The sequence below is a fragment of the Carcharodon carcharias genome, chromosome 32 (genome assembly GCF_017639515.1).
Source record: "Carcharodon carcharias isolate sCarCar2 chromosome 32, sCarCar2.pri, whole genome shotgun sequence".
NCBI lineage: Eukaryota > Metazoa > Chordata > Chondrichthyes > Lamniformes > Lamnidae > Carcharodon > Carcharodon carcharias.
The window spans coordinates 23,899,437-23,920,889 of record NC_054498.1 but is presented as its reverse complement, the minus strand read 5'-3'; the positions used below and the strand labels follow the sequence as shown (position 1 = coordinate 23,920,889).

General features: G+C 44.9%; 1 protein-coding gene across 4 annotated transcripts in view; it reads right to left on the bottom strand.

The window, feature by feature from the left end:
* LOC121271993 (casein kinase I-like) overlaps nt 1-21,453 on the bottom strand; it is a 212,200-nt gene that overhangs the window by 172,270 nt on the left and 18,477 nt on the right. For 3 of the 4 annotated variants that reach the window (XM_041178281.1, XM_041178280.1, XM_041178283.1), the window contains exon 2: nt 16,886-16,997. The exons of the other annotated variant lie outside the window; for it this stretch is intronic. The gene's annotated coding sequence lies outside the window, so the exon portion shown is untranslated. The remainder of the gene's footprint in view (nt 1-16,885; nt 16,998-21,453) is intronic. 4 annotated transcript variants of the gene reach the window in all.

Genomic DNA, 21,453 nt, shown 5'->3' with positions numbered 1-21,453 from the left:
AAGGGGTCACAATCTCAGGATACATGGTAGACCATTTAGGACTGAGATGAGGAGAAACTTCTTCACTCAGAGGGTGGTGAACCTATGGAATTCTCTACCATAGACGCTGTGGAGCTCAAGTCACTGAATATGGGACTTGAACCCACAACCTTCTAACTCAGAGGTGAGAATGGTACTGAGCCACATCTGACACCCAAAGTATAAAGCAACAGAGATATCAATAGTTCAGCTGTTTAGGAGAGAAAAACTTGTTGAAATACAGATAACCCAAGTACTACAGATTAGATAAGGGCCTCTTACCAAATTATCTGATGATTCCAATTTATTTCAAGATGCTGAATTAGATGGTATTTACAGGCTGATTAAATTAGGCCATTCAAATTTCAGCACAATTACTCTGAATCAGTTGACTGCATAAAAATACTCAATATCCACTTTCTTTTGTGCTCCCTCCACTTTACAACAACTGCAATGCGCTGTGAACATCGACTGCAACTGGATTTATCCCAATAAATTTGGAGGTTGCAACTATGTCTTTAAACAAATAAAATGGGTCATCTCAGGCTTGCTGCTGCTTCAACCTTTTCAGGATTTGTAACTCTCAAACGATTATAACCAAACCATACATAATACTGCAATCCAGTGCCATTAAGTGTAAAGGGTTGGAGATGCCACAGCCAGATACAGAGCAATATTTTAGGATAATGAATGCATATGCAGAGCAAAAAAGCATTTTCTAAGTTCCAATTTTCATTGTCAGGAACTGGGGTGCAGGAGCTCATCTATCTGGATCAGGGCGTACTTTTCAATTAGCCAGAGTCCTAAACATTGCAATTTACTATTCAAATGGGGGGAAGTTTTTTTAGAGCCACATTGGCTTTACATCAAGTAGTTTGTAGCTGTGTCTAAGGGAACCCCCCACCTCCTTCTTCCCAATGAAGTGGTAACATGCCCTGGTCAGCTGCAAGAGCTTCCAGCAAACTCATTGTCCCTTGTACGGATAATTCTCAAATTTCTCCTGTTATCTTAGTCCGATGGGACCCAAAGTAACAGCTGGGAGCTGCATCCTAAAGCCAGTCTTGAAAAATTGCCAATCTGCTGGGCCAACTGAGTTTGTAAGTATGACACAGATGACTTGAAAAGCAGTGCTCATTCAGAGCCATCCTCCCCTATTCCATAAAACAAGGCTGCCTCTGTCCTTGTGCTCGCATTCCACATTGCTGTGTAAAACAAAATTCTCAACTCCAAAAATGAAAAATCTACCATTCCTCTGTAGTGAAGCATTTCAATGGCCCGTGTTTAAACTGCTATTCTGGGTCATCCACTTCCACAGACTAACGATTAATTAAAGCATCTCACATCCATCTTAAAGTGATTACATCAGAACCTCAAACTAATGCCCACTAGGTCACTGTGGCATTGCTCAAATGGAAACAGATTAAAGTTCTATCATCCAAATTCCTTCAGCTTAAATCTATCACAAAAGACTTTCTCTTTGAATGGAGAGGACTGAGTTGCCTTGACAGAGGCTTTCAATGTTTGCTAGCATGGAAATGAGTTTAACTTGTGGAATTCAAAGGGTTCAGAGGGTATCACTGAAGCCAATGGAATTCAGAAAACACTTTTTGGGGACTGAACCAGAGGTGAATTTACAGGGAATTACAAATCAGGTAAAACGCATGGGAATAAAATAGAATAGATACTATAAGTAAAATTAGGGCCTGAAATACATGGTAAAGCTCACTCAGCCAAAACAAATGAGATGCTCACAAAGAATGCGGGTTATAAGCAAGACTTCATATATGAAGGTTGCCAAATATCTTTGAGATACAGTGGTCATTGACATTCCCCATAATATCTACAAACAGGAGGAGATGGGTTTCAAACCAGAACAGTCATTCTGTGTCTCAAGAAACTATTTTTATTACAAGAAACGGTATGGAATATTGTCTTGACTCTATGCGTCATGTGTTTTAAAGAGGACTTTACTGACAAAATTAGGGAAAACAAAAATCCAGTTATCACAAGATCTGTTATAAAAAGGCAGGGGTCAGTAACATTTTTACCTGAAGAGCCTGTTTTGAAAAGGTTGCCCAAAATCAAAATTATTCGGAGCCGATAAAAATTGGCATTTCTTATTCAATACATGACAAGTTGTCAAGTGTCTCTAGTAGAATAATAATTTGCATATAAAGGACATACATTGAGTTTTTGTATCATAGGAAAAAAAAATCAAAATTAAAGAGACCCAACTCTGAATTTGCATTTGACCTTTTATTGCATATTGGGTTTTTTTCTTCATATCTCCAGTATATGCACATTCACATTTTGTGCGTCCATCTGCATGAATTATGTATACGCATGTTAAAAAAAATGTTAAAATGATGAACCAGATTAAATTAATCCCGTGTGTTCTAAGGATTACGCTGACAACCAATTTAAGATCATCAGTTGGGCTCGCAATGTAGCACATTTGCGTGCACCAGAAGCTGCAAATATGAATACACAGGGCCTGCTCTTTGCAGACAAAAAGCCGATAGCCATGCTCTGATTCATTCCCTGGGGCAATGCCTTAACCAGAGTCAATCTGCCTGGTTCGAACTTAACAAAGCCAGACAGTTAACTATCAGTCATCAGTTAACTGGTGCATTCTCCATGGCAACGCCTCTACCAGAGTCCACTTGCCAACCAAACAGCACTCTCTTCTCATGAAGTATAAACTGTTGTTCCCTTTACATTTGGTATTCTTGTGAGTGTCCTGATGAATGCAAGATGAAAAGTTTCAACATCTTTTTTTTTCAGTGATACTCAAGTTCTGTACAATCAAATGACTATTAATAATGCAAAGCTGCATGTTTCCACTTTGAAAAAAAAAATTTACATATAAAACTGAAAGTCTGCTATTAATAACAAATCTTGTGATAAATGGGATTTTAATTTTACTATAATTTTGTCAAAATCATCTCTAAAACACACTAATTTAAGGTGCATAGAGTGAAGACAATTTTCTATGCTGATTGTCATGTTTAATAAAAAAACTAATAGTACAATCGGAATACATCGTCTCAGTTATATTAGAAATAATAATGGTTGCTACCGTAAAACCTGGTTCTCAAATCAAGGCATTGTCTATAACCATGGTGTAGCTATACCATACTGGTTTATTTAGAGTACGACGATGTTTTTCATTAAAATAATTATTTGAAATCAATAAGTGTAGTATAACGTGAACATATGAATTAGGAGTAGGCCACTCAGCCCTTCAAGCCTGCTCTACCATTCATTAAGATCATGGCTGATGTGATTGTAGCCTCCACTCCACATTCCTGTCTTCCCTGGTAACCTTTCACCCCCTTGTTTATCGAGAATCTATCTAGCTCTGCCTTAAAAATATTCAAAGACCCTGCTTCCACTGCCTTTTGAGGAAGAGAGTTCCAAAATTAATCTTTTCTCTGTACAATAAAAACATGACTCTTATTTTTCTTGACTCTTGTTTTTGGGTTTTATGCATAACGCAATCCAACTGGAAAAGGTTGAGAGCCGCAAATGGCTCCAGAGTTGAAGGTTGCTTGTGATAAGTATTTCATGCTACAAAAGGAGTAGTTATATACTGTATGATAGGAGTATTTTATAATGGCAGCATCTGACTTAGTGCTAGCATTGGCCCCACCACCCACACCACCAACCTCCACCCCACCTCCAAGTCAGAAGTGCAGTGTTCAATCTCTGCTTCTGACCAGCCCAGCAACTGGAAGCTGCTAGTTGAGAGAGCTTTAGTTCCGAATCGAGAGTTGACATCCAACAGGAGCCTCACGTATGTTGGGTGTTGATAGCCATCCCATATCATATGGGTTGTGGGAGTAGATATAAAAGCTGCCCACCGTATGATTTAGGCAGCATTTGACTTAGTGCTGGCATTGCCCCGCCAAACCCAACCTATCAATTGGTATAAAGATAACTCTCAGCAATAGAAAGAGCGTTCACGTCACATTCTAATGATCAGCTGCAAATCCTTCCATTTACTTCACATTATTCTGAGATAGGAGCTCGAAGATACAAAAACAACTTACGATCTCATACGAGATAGTTAAGACATTGCTCAAACTCTGTATTTTTTTTATATCAGATCTTAAATATCCTCTGCATCATACAAAACACCTCAATATTTCTGTGGGACTGAATGGTCAGATCGACTTGTTGTGAGGTACTTATTATCACTCTCAATCTTTCAATCTGGTCCATAATGATACCATCCAAATAAACTTTAGATATCAACTGTGGAGCAATCGTGTATCCCCTTACTGTGATAACCATAGTCCATAACAAGAGAGAGTCAGTGACTAAACACAATAAGAGTTAAGATTATAAATGAACACAGTAAAGAGAGATTCTATTTCTAGGGTAAAAGCTCTGTAGCTGCAACGTTGCAATTACTGACATAATGGCTTGTGTTCTCAATGCTCTCCATATAAATCAAGATGAACCTTAGCCAGCTAATTGCCACTGAAAAATAAAGGGCCATTCTTTACAGCAGAAAGGTCAAATGCTACCACAAATCAGGCAGCGACAGCCCCAGCTATCTGAAAGGGAGCCTCCCCTGAAGTAACGCGGAACTACACCGACCACATTCTGCCAACGCTATCAGTAAAGCGGAGGCTGTTACTGCGATAATGTAATGACTCACCTTGGGTGGTCTGCCTTGGCAAGGAAAGGATCTGTCAGTTAACAAATGAGTGGCTGCACTGCAAATCTCTCAGTACAGGAAAGAAAGCTGCAGAAAGCTCAGCTTCCACTGGTATTTCCAAAATGACACCAAGCTTATCTTAAACAGTAACCTGCTCGACATCTGTAATGCTTAATTATAAAGTAGGAGGGAGAAACGAAAGGCTTCTTCATTGAACAAAACAGGCAGGTCTCCCTTGGACTCTCCCACACCCAGAGTCATCCTTACCCAACCTGTAGCAAAATATTTGCATTTATATAGCACCTTTCACAACCTCAGGGAGTCCCAAAGTACTTTAAAGCCAATGAAGCACTTTTTAGATATAGTCACCGTTGTAAGACAGGAGACGTGACAACCAGTCTGTGCACAGTAAATTCCCAAAAGACCTGGTTAGTTAGCTCAGCTGGCTAGACAGCTAGTACGTGGATCAGATAACACCAAACACCAACACATAGGGTTCAATCTCCATTCCAGCTGAGGTAGACTGGGGGGGCGTGCCTCCTCACCCTGGCTGCAGTTAAAAATAAAATCGCAACACTTTTCCATGGTTCACGAACAATCATCAAGAACCTGTCTTTGGGCCGAGAGCTCAAGTAGCTGCTGTTGTTCCCACAAACTGAAATGTGTTTAAGGCCAGATAAATTATTTTTGGTATCGGTTGAGGGATAAACATTGGCCAGGACTATGGGGGAACTCCCCTGCTCTTCCTTCACAATGCCTCCATTAGACAGGCAGCACATTCAACCAGTGCAACACTCCTTCACCACCGCACTCACTGAATTGCCAGCCTAGATTTTGTGCTCAAATCTCTGGTGTGGGACTTGAACCCACAACCTTCTAACTCAGAGGTGAGAATGGTACCAAATGAGCCACATCTGACACCCAAAGTATAAAGCAACAGAGATATCAATAGTTCAGCTGTTTAAAACTGGAGAGAAAAACTTGTTGAAATACAGATAACCCCCAAGTACTACAGGATTAGATAAAGGCCACTCTTAATTCAAATTATCTGATGATTCCAATTTATTTCTGTGCTGAATTCCCATGGTATTTACATTGCTGATTAAATTAGGCCATTCAAATTTCAGCACAATTACTCTGAATCAGTAGACTGCACATAAAAATACTCCAATATCCACTTTCTTTTGTGCTCCACTCCACTTTACAACAACTGCAATGCGCTGTGATTTTACATCGACTGCAACCCGCCATGGATTTATCCCAATAAATTTGGAGGTTGCAACTATGTCTTTAAACAAATAAAATGGGTCATCTCAGGCTTGCTGCTGCTTCAACCTTTTCAGCGATTTGTTAATTGTGCTCTCAAACGATTATAACCAAACCATACATAATACTGCAATCCAGTGCCATTAAGATGTGTGGTTTCCTTCCCCGAAAGCGGTTGGAGATGCCACAGCCAGATACAGAGCAATATTTTAGGATAATGAAATGCATATAGCAGAGCAAAAAAGCATTTTCTAAGTTCCAATTTTCATTGTCAGCCGAACTGGGGTGCAGGAGCTAACATCTCTCTGGTATCAGGGCCATCTGCTCAATTGCCAGAGTGGGGGCCTAAACATTGCAGTCAACTATTCAACCTGGGGAGGAAGCATTTTTTGGAGCCACATTCACTTTACAGCAGTAGTCATGTAGCTGTGATCTAGAGTGGAGCCCCCCACCTCCTTCACCCAAATGAAATGGTAACATCCCTCTGCCCTCTCAGCTGCAAGAGCTTCACAGCAAACATCATCTGTCCCACGTACGGATAGATTCTCAAATTGATCATGTTACAAATCTTAGAACCGGATGGGACCCAAAGTAACAGACTGGGAGCCATTTCCTAAAGCAGTCTTGAAAAATTGAAAATTGCTGATCCAAACTGAGTTTTAGCAACACAGGACTTAGGAGAAGGAGTAGCTCATTCAGCCCTTCGAGCCTGCTCCACCATTCAATAAGATCATGGCTGATCTGGTTGTGATCTCAATTCCACTTTGCTGTCTGTCCCCCAGAACCCTCAACTCCCTTCTCCATCAAAAATCTATCTAACTCTGCCTTGAATAACTTCAATGGCCCAGCCTCCACTGCTTTCTGGGGCAGAGAATTCCACAGACTAACGACTCGGCGAAAAAAATTCTCACCTCCATCTTAAAGGGAGACCTCTTATTCTTAAACTATGCCCCCTAGTTCTACTCTCGCCCACAAATGGAAACATCTTCCCAGTATCTATCTTATCAAATCCCTTCAGGATTTTATATGCTTCAATACGATCACAATAAGAGTTTTAACTCTTTGAATGCCACGGACTGAGTTTTAGCCAGACAACTGTTCAATGTTTGCCTAGCATACAAATGCAGCTTAACTACAATTCAACAGAGTTCAGAGGGCATCATAAGCCAGTGGAATAAAGAAAACACAATTTGGGGACTTCATATGAACCAGAGATGTAATGACCTTATTAGGGAATTACAGGATCAGGTAAAACGCATGGGTATAAAAAGCAAAGCCTACTACAAGTAAAATTAATCCTGAAATTACATGGAAACCACGGAGAGGAATCTATGAATTAATCACCACTACAGGATAGTGTAACAAGAGCCTTTGTGGCTTCGAGCTACAGTAATTACATCAGTGCCTGGTTTCCCAGCTTCAAAAAGGACAGAAGCCGCCAAGCATTGTTTTCATTGCAATGACACTTTCACACATCCAAATACAAAAGGTCAGGAGCTGGTTTACAGGTGACATTAGCAAACTGACAAAGAACAAAAGAATGAAATGGCTCGCATTTACACAGAGCATTCCATGTCTTGGGATGTCCCAAAGAGCTTCACAGCCACTGAAACACTGAAAGACATCTGAAGTGCAATCATTAGTTCTAATTTAGGAAAACCAGTTTAAGCTCTCACAACAGCAATTAAATAAATGACCTGATGATCTGTTTTTGTGAAGTTGGTCAAGGGAAAAATATTAGCCAGGACACCAGGGAGAATTCCCCTGCTCTTTTTCAAGTAGTGGGTGGGATCTTTTATGACCACCTGAGGGGGAAAAACAGGATCTTGGTTTAGTGTTTCAGCCATAAGGAGGTGCCTCCAACAGTGCAGCACTCCCTCAGTACTGCACTGAAATGTCAACCTTGGAATGTGGTCAAATCTTTGGAGTGGGACTTGAACACACAATCTGCTGACTCAACAGGTGAGAGCACAAAGGCTAACATCGGAAACGCACATTATGATTATGACAACTAACATGCTTTTCTATCTCACCTTTAACATGCAAAGACATCTCAGAGCAGAAGTGTTGGGGAGAAACAGATGCCAAGTTAAAAGATCAATTCAGGAGAGATCACCAAAGATTTGGTCAAAGAGCAATATAAAAGTTAAATACTGCAAATGCTGGAAATCTGAAATAAAAACAAAGCGCTGGAAAACTCAGCAAGTCTGGTAGCATCTGTGGAGAGCGAAACAGAACTGTTCTGATGAAGAATCATGTTAGACTTGAAAAGTTAACTTGGTTTCTCTCTCCACAGATGCTGCCAGACCCACCGAGTTTTTCCAGCATTTTCTGCTTTTATTTGGTCAAAGGGATTGACTTTAAGAAGGGAGAGAAGTGGAGAAGGATTTGAGAAGGGAATTGTAGGGGCACACACTCAGGCAACTGATGGTACATTCAGAATCATGCTCAGCATATCTAAGAGACATCAGATGGATACAGCAGCCAGCTTAATACTTTGGTGGGAGGTCAATCATTAGTCTGCCACTTAGCCAATGAATTTGTTCCTTACTACAGTTCAGCTGTTTTAACATCTGAATGAGCAACAGCATCAGTAACATAGTTGGCCATGACTGAAAAGTTACCAAGTGTCTTCACAATTAATTCATGATTCCTACACGGCCTCTGGTGTGGGTAGAAGCTGCATGGGCCATCTCACTGAAAAGACGGCAAATTAGCTCAAATACCATAATTGTGACTTAAAGACCATAAGACATAGGAGTAGAAATAGGCCATTTGGCCCATCGAGTCTGCTCCACCATTCAATGAGATCATGGCTGATCTGATAATCCTTAACTCCACTTTCCTGTCTTTTCCCCATAACCCTCGATTCCCTTACTGATTAAAAAGCTGTCTATCTCCGCCTTGAAAATACTTAATGACCCAGCCTCTATAACCCTCTGTGGTAAAGAATTCCACAGATTGACTATCCTCAGAGAAGAAATTCCTCCTCATCTGTCTTAAATGGGTGACCCCTTACTCTGAGATTATGCCCTCTGGTCCTAGACTCCCCAACAAGGAGCAACAACCTCTCAGCATCTACCCTGTCAAGCCCCCTAAGAATCTTATATGTTTCAATAAGGTTGCTTCTCATTCTTCAAAATTCCAACGTGTACAGGCCCAGCCTACTTAACCTCTCCTCATAAGAAAATCCCTCCATACCCAGGGTCAACCTAGTGAACCTTCTTTGGACTGCCGCCAATGCCAGTACATCCTTCCTTAGACAAGGGGACCAAAACTGTTCACAGTATTCTAGGTATGGTCTAACAAGTGCCTTGCATAGTTTTAGCAAGACTTACCTATTTTTATGCTCCATTCCCTTTGAAATAAAGGCCAACATTCCATTTGCCTTCTCTATCACCTTGAACGTTTATGTTAGCTTTTTGGGATTCATGCACAATGACTCCCAAGTCCCTCTGTGCTGCAGCCTTCTGCAGTCTTTCTCCAATTAAATAATATTCAGCTCCTCTATTCTTCCTGCCAAAGTGCAGAACCTCACATTTTCACACATTATATCCCATCTGCCACCTTTTTTGCCCACTCACTTAACCTGTCTATATCCCTCTGTAGACTCCTTGTGTCATCCTCACCACTTGCCTTCCCACCTATTTTTGAATCATCTGCAAATTTGGTGATACATTCACTTCCCTCTTCTAAGTCATTAATATATATTGTAAATAATTGAGGCCCCAGCAGTGATCCCTGTGGCACTCCACTAGTTACAGGTTGCCATCCTGAAAATGTCCTCCTCATCCCAACTCTCTATTCTATTAGCCAATCCTCTATCCATGCTAATATACTACCCCTAACACCATGGGCTCTTATCTTATTAAAAGTAGCCTTACATGCGATACCTTATCGAACGCCTTTTGGAAATCCAAATATATGACATCTACTGGTTCCCCTTTATCTATCCTGCTTGTTATCTCCTCAAAAAAATCTAATAAATTTGTTAGGCATGATTTCCCCTTCATGAAGCCATGCTGACTCTGCTTGATTAGATTATTAGATTAATTCTAAATGCTCTGTTCGGGGGCCTATAGACTACTCCCACCAAAGTCTTCTTCCCTTTGTTATTTCTTACCTCTACCCATATGGATTCTACACCTTCTGATCCAAGATCCTTTCTTACTATCGTACTTATTCCATCTCGTACTAACAAAGCTATCCCACCACCCTATCCTTCCTGCCCTTTTGAAAAGTCACATACTCCTGCATATTTAGTTCCCAGCTTTGATCTCCCTGTAACCACGTCTCCGTAATGGCTATAAGATCATACCTTCTATTTGTGCCATTAATTCATTTATTTTGTTCCAAATACTACATGCATCTAAGAGCCATTAATTTAGCATTTTTACAATTTTTCACCCCCTTTGAACCTATTTGCTGCTTTTTTTAATGTTTGTACCCTCTGTCACTTCCTGTCACTCTGGGTATCATTAACTAAATAGCTACCCGGTAAGGCTGCCATAGCCTTTTGCTTTGTAAGCCTTCGTATCCCCTTTCCAGAATGTATCCAAGCAGCTCTCTGGTAAAGCATACTGTGATACATGGATTACATTGATAAACTGGAAAATTACCACATAATAAAAACCCGAGGCATTATAAAGGAGGGATTTAAGGGTAGGACGGTTGCTCAAGCACAAGAGAGCAGGGACCTGAAGCAGATGGTTGGGCATGCAGGTCCCAGACTTGGCTGTCATCGCAATGCCATTTTCCTTACAAGCTGGCAAGCTTCAGGACCATTACAGCTGGATGGGTGACAGAAGGAATGCTGCGAAAACCCTACAGACCCTACAGGCTACCTGCCAATCAATGTGAACTGCGACCTTGGGGAAAAAAAGACACAGGTCAGAGCAACCTACTCAGAAATGAAGGTGAGATGGTATCAACCAGGAATGGACATAGATTCTTTCTCTAAACCTCTCCTAAGTGACCCAAAAATGGTCTGTTGTACTTCATTTCAACTTTGGCTCCATCCAGAAACAGTCACACTCTCTAACCGTCATGTAACAGAACTCAAAGCGGCTATTTAACGTGTTGAGGGGAAGTCCACAATGTCTGGTTTTGACAGCCATGATTAAAGGTTCAATACAAACAGACTGACTAAGACTCATTGAACGTTAATGATTTCGACTTTTGCCCTATGATGATTCTATGAGGCAATGGAATGCATCGACAGTACTATGGTATTAACATATCTCAAGACAATTAAAACATTTATGTGTAGAAAAAGAAAAATCAGCAGCCAAACTGAAGACCTGTTTCAGGACCTCTTTCTTCAGAGGCATTGATATTCACAAGACATCACAAAATAACTTTAGATTACAAGACCATTCTGCCCAGCTTAGCTCATCCTTCCAGAATGGCTCTAGAGTCTCCCAGTTGATTCTTAAACAATTCCAACATTTTTGCATCCACCACTCTATGTGGGACTTCATTCCATTGCTTGTACCAGTCTGTGGTACAAGCCCAGGATTCAGTGCCATAAGGTATGAGTTATTCTCAAACAATTAAGTTAAATATCCATTGCACCGAATTGCATAACTAAACACAACACAGAAAAGCAGCCAACCGTGATTGAGCTCACTGATTAAAATGGGGGAATTATTCTATTTCACCAGCTAACAAAATTAGAACTAAAATTCCTAGAACTAAAAATTTGAGATAAGGGATCTGCACTAAAACTGAAAGAATGTTATTTCCAGGACCGATTCGCTCGTCAGCAGTACAGCTTTTAGCAAGCTATTTGAAGTTAAAACAGGGAAACAAAATCTCAGTTCTCATTCAAGCCAACACTTCTTACAGCTTTCAGTTGTGCAAGAGGAATAACAACTTTTTAAAATAAATTCTAGTTAGAACAAAACTAAAAGGGCAAAAACTATGGAACCAAATGCTACTTATATATTATATTTGGAGAAACTTGAGTGAGTGTAAAATTTGGGGACAGAATCACGGGAGCTGGGATTTTCCAGCCCTGTCACGGGCGAGACCCACCGCGGGCGAGGTAGCGCCCCAGCCAGAAGTCCATTGACTTGCAGCGCGACCAGAAGATCACAGCGGTGGGTGGGTGTGGAAAATCCCGCCAGAATCTTACAGCACGGGAGGCCATTCAACCCACTGTGCCCATGTCAGCTCTTTGAAAGAGCTATCCAAGTAGTCCTGCTCTTTCCTCAATAGCTCTGCAATTCTTTTTCCCCTTTTCAAGCATATGCCCAATTTGCTTTTGAAAGCTATTAAATCTGCTTCCATCACTCAGGCAGTGCATTCCAAATGACAACTCACTGAGAGGAACAATTCTCATCTTCCTACTGTTTCTTTTGCCAATTATTTTAAATGTCTCCTCTGGCTATCGACCCCTCTGCCAGTGGAAACAGTTTTGCTCTATCTAGTCTATCAAACCCATTCATAATTTTGAACACCTCTATCAAACCTCCCCTTAACCATTTCTGTTCAAAGGAAATCAATACCAGCTTCTGTACTCTCACCACGTAACTGAAGTCCCTCATTTCTGGTACCATTCTAGCAAATCTCCTCTGCACCCTCTCCTAATGTACTATCATCCTTCCTTAAGCGTGGTGTTAGGAACTGGACATTTTACTCCAGTTGAGGCCTAACCACTGATTTATAAACACCTATTCCTTGCTTTTCTACTCTATTTCACAGAATCTTTGCAGTGCAGGAGGCCATTCAGCCCATCGAGTGCACTGGCTCGCTGAAAGAGCATTCTATCTAATCCCATTCCCCTGCCTTATCTCCGTAACCTTGCAAATCCTCTCTTTTCAGATAACAATCCAATTCCTTTTCAAATATCGCAATCAAACCTGCCTCCACCACCCTTTCAGAAAGTTCGTTCCAGATTCCAACCACCCTAATTTTTCCTCACATCACATTTACTCCTTTTGCCCATTAACTTGAATCTGTGCCCTCTAGTTCTTGATGCTTTCTTGAGTGGGAACAGTTTCTCACTACTTACCCTGTCACTATCCCTCAGGATCTTGAATACCTCTATCAAGTCTCCTCTCTGCCTTCTTTTCACAAAGGAAAACAGACCCATCCTCTCCAATCTATCTTCATGGTTAGATTTGTTTATCGCTGGAATTATTCTTGTGAATCTCCTCTGTACTCTCTCCAATGCCTTGACATCCTTCCTCAGGTATGGCACCCAGAACTGGACACAGTACTCCAGATGAGGCCTAACTAGTGTCCTATACAAGTTTAACATGACCTCCTTACTCTTGGACTTAATGCCCTATTAATAAAACCTATGTTTTATTAAATGCTTTAATATGCTTTATTAACTGCTCTCTCAACATGCCCTGCCACCTACAATGACTTATGTACATATACATCGAAGTCCCTTTGTTCCTGCACCTCCTTTAGAGTTTCTCCCTTTACTTTGTACTGTCTCTCCATATTCCTCCTGCCAAAATTAATTACCTCACACTTCTCTGCATTGAACTTCAACCGCCATTTGTCTGCCCAATCCACCAATATGTCTATGTCTTTTTGAAATTCAAGATTATCCTCAAGGGTTGACAATGCTTCCAATCTTCATATCATCCGCAAATTTTAAAATCATGCCCTGCACAGTCTAGGTGATTAATATATATCAAGAAGAGCAAGGTCCCAACACTGACCCCTGGGGAACTCCACTTCCTCCAATTTGAAAAACAACCATTTATTACTACTCTCTGTTTCCTGTCACTCAGCCAATTTCTTTTCCAAGTGCCTACTTTCCCTTTTATTCCATGACCTAGAATTTAGCTCAAGTCTATTGTGTGGCACTGTATCAAATCCCTTTTGAAAATCCACATCAACAACACTGCCCTTAACAACCTTCTCTGTTACCTCCTGCAAGTTAGTTAACAATGATTTTCCTTAATGACTCCATGCTGGCTTTCCTTAATTATCCCGCACCTGTCTAAGTAAATAGTGATTTTGTCCCAATCTATAGTTTCCAGAAGTTTCCCTACCACTGAAATCAAATTGATTGGTTTGCAGTTGCCAGCTTTATCCTTGCACCCCTTTTTGAACAAGGGTGTAACATTTGCAGTTCTCCAGTCCTCCAGCATCACCCCTGTGTCCAAGGAAGTCTGCAAGATTATCACCAGTGCCTTTGAAACTTCCACTCTCTCCTCCTTCAGTATCCTCGGATGTATCTCATCTGGTCCTGGTGCTTTATCAATTTTAAGTAAAGTTAGTCTAACACCTCCTCCTTCTCAATTGTAAATTCCTTGATTGTACCAGTTACCTCCTCTCACCTCAACCTGGGTAGCATACTCTTCCTTTGTAAAGACAGATGCAAAGTACTCATTTAATACCTCTGCTACTTCCCGATCCTCCACATGCAAGCCTCCTTTTATCCCTAATTGGTCCTACCCCTTTTTGTTAAAAAAAACCACAGCTACATACCATCATTCAAATCTTTGCCAACAGATACACAGTCAACCCCCAAAAAATGTCAGAAAGATGGCTGTATAAGACCAACAATGCTTCAAAACCTAAGTTCTCAATTCCTACCTTGTCGTCACTTAACATTTCTTGTTGATTTACTTCAATTTTTCACAGTATTATCTTGGGGTTTGGAGAAGAGGTTGGCAAGTTTCTGGTCTCCTGTTGGGATACAGTTTCACAGGAATTCCTTCACCATCAAATCCACATCAGATGTTCCTCTGGAATATGTTGAGCACTTCCCATACTTTGGCAGCCACGAGTCCCAAAAGGCCACCGTTGACGAGGAGATCCAACGCCGGATCAGTTGCATCAGCTCAGTCTTCTACGGCATCAAATGTTTGACAACGAAGATCTCAGCAAGTCAACAAAAGTTCTAGCGGTTATCATCACCACACTCCTGTGCTGCAGTGACACCTCGACTGTACATTAGCAACACACAAGAGTGCTAGAGAAATTCCACCAGCAGTGCCTTCGCCACATCCTTCGAATTCAACGAGAGGGTCATTGAACAAACTCTAGTGCCCTTCATGAAGCCAGCTCCACAAGCAGTCAGGCAAAGCCCCTGCAAAGCCAACTTCAATGGACTGGACACCATGGTCATGTCTGGGTGGCCAAAAACTGTCTTTCCCGCCAAGTCCTGTTCTCTCAACTGGGGAATATTCTAGGGGAGGACAAAGAAAACACTTCAAAAGACACTTTGAACCTCTCCTTGAACGGCAGCTTTGACCTTAATGACTGGGGGCAGCTTGCTGTCAATCACTCAGAATGGCAACAACTTCTCCATCAAGCAGCACCACACTTGGAGCCACAACATCTTAATGGTGAGGCAGAGCAGTGGCAGAGAAGGAAAGAAAAGAAAGCAAATCCTGCACTCCGGATCCCAGTACCTCGTGGGACATCCTGCCTCTTATGCCCAAAGTTCTGCGAGTCAAGGATCGGCCTGTTCAGTCACATAAAGACCCATGGCAGAAACTTGCGACCCGAAGTAAACGCCACCCTCGAATCGAGAGGCAGCTGATGGCAACAACATAGATGGAGGCCATTTGACCTGTTGTGTCCATGCTGGTTCTCTGCGAGAGCAACTCTGCTGGCTCCACTCCCCACCTTTTTCCTGTAGCCCTGCAACTTTTTGCTTTTCAGAAAATTATCCTATTCTCTTATGAAGGGCATGCTGAATCTGCCTCCACCACCACACACTTGGGCAGTGTATTCCAGATCCAAACAATTCACTGTGTAAACCAGTTTTTCTTCTTGTTGCTTTTGATTCTTTTGCTAATCACCTTAAATCTGTCTCCTTTGGTCCTTCCACCAATGAGAACAGTTTCTCCCCTTCTATTGTGTCCGAACCCATGATTTTGGACACCTCTATCAAATCTCTCAACCTTCTCTTCTCCAAGAAGAACAGTCCCAGCATCCAACGCCTTAGGTATGTGCAACTCTTGCAAGGCGCTGAATAGTGTGTCACACAGCACTTACACCTTTAAAGCAAGCAACAAACCATTAGTAGAACTCATCAAGACTGTTGTCCACCATTCCTGAAAGTGAACTGACTAAACCCTTGTGAGAATGGGTCATCCTACCAAACACTTCACAATGTAAAACCTTCACCATCACACAAGGATGCAGCGTACAATTACCCCAACCCATCTACACCAATTAGTAAAATCAACACCTTAAATTGTCTCTCATCTAGTATCTTGAAGTAATTACACATTTCAGATATTCATCATACTGAACAATAAAATCCGATACTTAAAAATCTGAACTGGCAAAGTTTCCAAGCCAAAATGGCTTCAAAGCCAAACACCTGCGTTTTTAGGATGTGAGCAAAACTGGCACAATTTATTGCCCATTCCTGAGAGAGGCAACCAAGTCCCTGGTGAGGCCACTTCAGAGGGCACTAAGAGTTGAGCACTTCTTGGAGGGTTGGGGTCAAGCAAAGGCCAGACTGGGTAAGAATGGACGGTAAAGACTATATTTCATTTAAATAGTGCCTTTCACAACCTCAGGGTGTCCCAGAGCATTTCACAGCCAATGAAATACTTTGTCATTTACTGTTATAAAAGCTGGAGATGTGGCAACCAATTTGTGCACAGCAAGCTCCCACAAGCAGCATTGTAACAATTACCTGACAATCTGTTTTAGGGAAATTGCTTGAGGGATAAATAGTGACCATTTTTATGACAATTCCGCATCTTTGATTCTCTGATGACAACTCACAAATTAACAGGTTTATTGGATTCAGTACCTCAAGTTTTCCATAGTGGGATTTGAACTCTTAACATCTGCATTGCTAGCTCAGTATGCTACTGCACCGTTTTAGCTCACGTTAAATTAAAAATAGTCAAAAAATTGCCATCAATGTAAATGCATAAAACAGTGAGCAAAATAGTACCAAAATAATGGAAACTAGCAAAGAAGTCATAGACTTGCAGTTACCTGGGGTTGCTGGTGTTAGAGGTGACAGAGAGACCTCTCAGAGGGACAGTCAGCCACATGGTTTGGGGTCATCATTCACAGGCAGGGGAAAATCCTCAACCTCCAGAGTTTACTGAAAACAGAAAAATGAAAGAAACATTGTGCTGGGAGGGACCGGATATTTTTGTTGCCCTTCAGAGTTTCCACACATGCAAATGGAGTTTAGTACTCAGCACCACAGCGAGCCGCAATGTGCGCCATACACCTCTCCTCTCACCATCTCAATTTATGCTCACCCACCACTGGCACAGTCCTGCCTGCAGAGGTTCCAATGTTGCAGGATAGCTTACAATCTGATCTTGTGTCTGCCGCTGGACCACTTGCGAGGACAGACTTTCTTTTATTCTATTCTTTCAGGGGACATGGGCATCGCTGGCAAAGCCAGCATTTGTTGCCCATCCCCAATTGCTCAGCCATTTCAGAGAGCAGTCAAGAGTCAACCATGTTGTTGTGGGTCTGGAGTGACATGTAGGCCAGACCAGGTAAGGATGGCAGGTTCCTTCCCTAAGGAACTTTAGTGAACCAGATGGGTTCTGAGACTAGCTTTATATATCAGGTTTATTAATTGAATTTAAATTCCCACCAGCTGCTGTAGTGGGATTTAAACCCATGTCCCCAGGGTATTAGCCTGTGATTATTATCCCAATGACATTAACACTACCCCATCATATCCCCACATTTAAAAATCCAAATACTACTGAACCAGCTGTGAGTGTGTGTCTGTGAGTGTGTGTGTGGGTTGGGGGGGGGGGGGTGGTTGGGTGGATCAGGGAGAGGGGACAACAGAGAGGAAGAGGGGAAGTGAGGGAGGGCAAGAGAGGGGGCAGAGGTGAGAAAGGGAGGGAGTTATGGCGGGTAGGGTCAGGGAGAAAGAGAGAGATGGGGAAGGGGAGAAAGAAAGGAGAGAAAACAACATCAGCCTCTGTTGTTCCCGTGCACATCTCAACAAGCAGTTTCAAAGCTCGGCAAAGCATGGCAACAGCTAACAGACACATTGTTTATGGCAGGGATCAAGCTTGACACAAGAAAGGAAGCTTTGGTAACAATGAAGAAAAACGGTAGAGGTCAGTTGCTGCGAGCAGAGACCCTTGGCTGCTGTTTGCCCAAGAGTGCAGTTATACTACTCTCAATTCTAAAGCCCGCGCTGCGCTCCTACAGGAGCAGGGCCAGAATTCAGCAAATCCAAAAGCTGCTTACAAGCAAATGATGCCCTCGTCTGTCATGACACCAGCGCCTTACGGCTGCCAGACAGCAGCGATCGGATTGCATTAGGCGGATGTCCGGCTACAGCTTGAATATCCCAGCTTTTCAATTTTTATCACTTTGCCAACTGCTCAGTATTAGAATAAATTAAAAGATATTTCAATCTGAACATTTCAGAGTATAAGTGCAGGTTTAGAGAGGGTGCTGCATGGCCAGGCTGTGTGTGTAAGCCGATGGAGTTATCACAAATTGGCACAGGCTGAGTTATGCAATCCTTTACGCTTCCTATGAGGAAGCCCTGCCATTTTTTTTGGGAATGACGCACAGACACAGAGACAGAGACAATCACTTCACAACTTGACCTCATCACAAACATTACTCTGCATCTCAGTGAGGCAGAGAACAAGTTTTTTTTTTAAAAAAAACTTTTAAGCCTTAAAGCCCTTTTATTAAATTTACTATTTTGTTAAATATTCATTGATAATTGCACCTCCTCACACACGAATTCACAGGGACAGCCAGTATCAGTTGATTACAGTTTTCAGTAATGCATAGTGGTGAACATGAGTGCTTTTTTAAAATATTGGTTAGGAATTGGATGGTTCTGGTAAGCAATATTTACTGCCTCGCTCTAGACGATTACCTGGTCATTACCACACTGCTGTTTGTGGGAGTCAGTACACAAATTGTATATCTTGCGCCCCACATTGCAGCAGTGACTACGCTCAAACAACTTCAATGGCTACAAAGCACTTTGGAACGTCCTGAAGGTGTGAAAAGCACCACATAAATGCTAGTCTTTCATTTCATTTTGTTCAGAGTATAGAGCATTGGAGAAACTTGGAATTTTGCAGCCTGACCCAAAAAGGTGATGCAAGGCAAGTGATTGTATCGAGAAAGAGTAAAGCTAGAATATTGTTTTAAATTTAACAGGAGTAAAACTAGGGAACGCGAGTTCAAATTACCAGGTAATTTTAGATCTGACATTAGGAAATTCTAAAAAACAGATAAAGAGAGAGAGAGAGAGACAGACAGACACAGACCAAAACAGCCAGACGAGAGCGAGAGCGAGAGAGCGAGCGTGAGAGAGCGGGAGAGCGAGCGCGAGAGAGCGGGAGAGCGAGCGCGAGAGAGCGGGAGAGCGAGCGCGAGAGAGAGGGAGAGCGAGCGCGAGAGAGAGGGAGAGCGAGCGCGAGAGAGAGGGAGAGCGAGCGCGAGAGAGAGGGAGAGCGAGCGCGAGAGAGAGGGAGAGCGAGCGCGAGAGAGAGGGAGAGCGAGCGCGAGAGAGAGGGAGAGCGAGCGCGAGAGAGCGGGAGAGCGAGCGCGAGAGAGCGGGAGAGCGAGCGCGAGAGAGCGGGAGCGCGAGAGAGCACAAGAGAGCAGGAGAGCGAGAGAGCACGAGAGAGCGGGAGAGCGAGCGCGAGAGAGCGAGCGCGAGAGAGCGAGCGCGAGAGAGCGAGCGCGAGAGAGAGCGCGAGAGAGCGAGCGCGAGAGCGAGCGCGAGAGAGCGAGCGCGAGAGAGCGAGCGCGAGAGAGCGAGCGCGAGAGAGCGAGCGCGAGAGAGCGAGCGCGAGAGAGCGAGCGCGAGAGCGAGCGCGAGAGAGCGGGAGAGCGAGCGCGAGAGAGCGGGAGAGCGAGCGCTAGAGAGCGGGAGAGCGAGCGCGAGAGAGCGGGAGAGCGAGCGCGAGAGAGCGGGAGAGCGAGCGCGGGAGCGCGAGAGAGCGGGAGCGCGAGAGAGCGGGAGCGCGAGAGAGCGGGAGCGCGAGAGAGCGGGAGCGCGAGAGAGCGGGAGCGCGAGAGAGCGGGAGCGCGAGACAGCGGGAGCGCGAGAGAGAGCGGGAGAGAGAGCGGGAGAGAGAGCGGGAGAGAGAGCGGGAGAGAGAGCGCGAGAGAGAGCGCGAGAGAGAGCGCGAGAGAGAGCGCGAGAGAGAGCGCGAGAGAGAGCGCGAGAGAGAGCGCGAGAGAGAGCGCGAGAGAGAGCGCGAGAGAGAGCGCGAGAGAGAGCGCGAGAGAGAGCGGGGGAGAGAGCGCGAGAGAGCGGGGGAGAGAGCGCGAGAGAGCGGGGGAGAGAGCGCGAGAGAGCGGGGGAGAGAGCGCGAGAGAGCGGGGGAGAGAGCGCGAGAGAGCGGGGGAGAGAGCGCGAGAGAGCGCGAGAGAGCGGGGGGAGAGAGCGCGAGAGAGCGGAGGAGAGAGCGCGAGAGAGCGGGGGAGAGAGCGCGAGAGAGCGGGGGAGAGAGCGCGAGAGAGCGGGGGAGAGAGCGCGAGAGAGCGGGGGAGAGAGCGCGAGAGAGCGGGAGAGAGCGGGAGAGCGAGCGCTAGAGAGCGGGAGAGCGAGCGCTAGAGAGCGGGAGAGCGAGCGCTAGAGAGCGGGAGAGCGAGCGCGAGAGAGCGGGAGAGCGAGCGCGAGAGAGCGGGGGAAGGAGCGCGAGAGAGCGGGGGAAGGAGCGCGAGAGAGCGGGGGAAGGAGCGCGAGAGAGCGGGGGAAGGAGCGCGAGAGAGCGGGGGAAGGAGCGCGAGAGAGCGGGGGAAGGAGCGCGAGAGAGCGGGGGAAGGAGCGCGAGAGAGCGGGGGAAGGAGCGCGAGAGAGCGGGGGAAGGAGCGCGAGAGAGCGGGGGAAGGAGCGCGAGAGAGCGGGGGAAGGAGCGCGAGAGAGCGGGGGAGGGAGCGCGAGAGAGCGGGAGAGAGAGCGCGGAGAGAGCGGGGGAGAGAGCGGGGAGAGAGCGCGAGAGAGCGTGGGGAGAGCGCGCAGGAGAGAGCGGGGGAGAGAGCGGGGGAGAGAGCGGGGGAGAGAGCGGGGGAGAGAGCGGGGGAGAGAGCGGGGGAGAGAGCGGGGGAGAGAGCGGGGGAGAGAGCGGGGGAGAGAGCGGGGGAGAGAGCGGGGGAGAGAGCGGGGGAGAGAGCGGGGGAGAGAGCGGGGGAGAGAGCGGGGGAGAGAGCGGGGGAGAGAGCGGGGGAGAGAGCGGGGAGAGAGCGAGAGAGAGCGGGGAAGAGAGCGCGAGAGAGCGGGGGAGAGAGCGCGAGAGAGCGGGGGAGAGAGCGCGAGAGAGCGGGGGCGAGAGCGCGAAAGAGCGGGGGCGAGAGCGCGAGAGAGCGGGGGCGAGAGCGCGAGAGAGCGGGGGCGAGAGCGCGAGAGAGCGGGGGCGAGAGCGCGAGAGAGCGGGGGAGAGAGCGCGAGAGAGCGGGGGAGAGAGCGCGAGAGAGCGGGGGAGAGAGCGGGCGAGAGCGGGGGAGAGAGCGGGCGAGAGCGGGGGAGAGAGTGCGAGAGAGCGGGGAGAGAGCGCGAGAGAGAGAGCGCGAGCGGGAGAGAGAGCGTGAGCGGGAGAGAG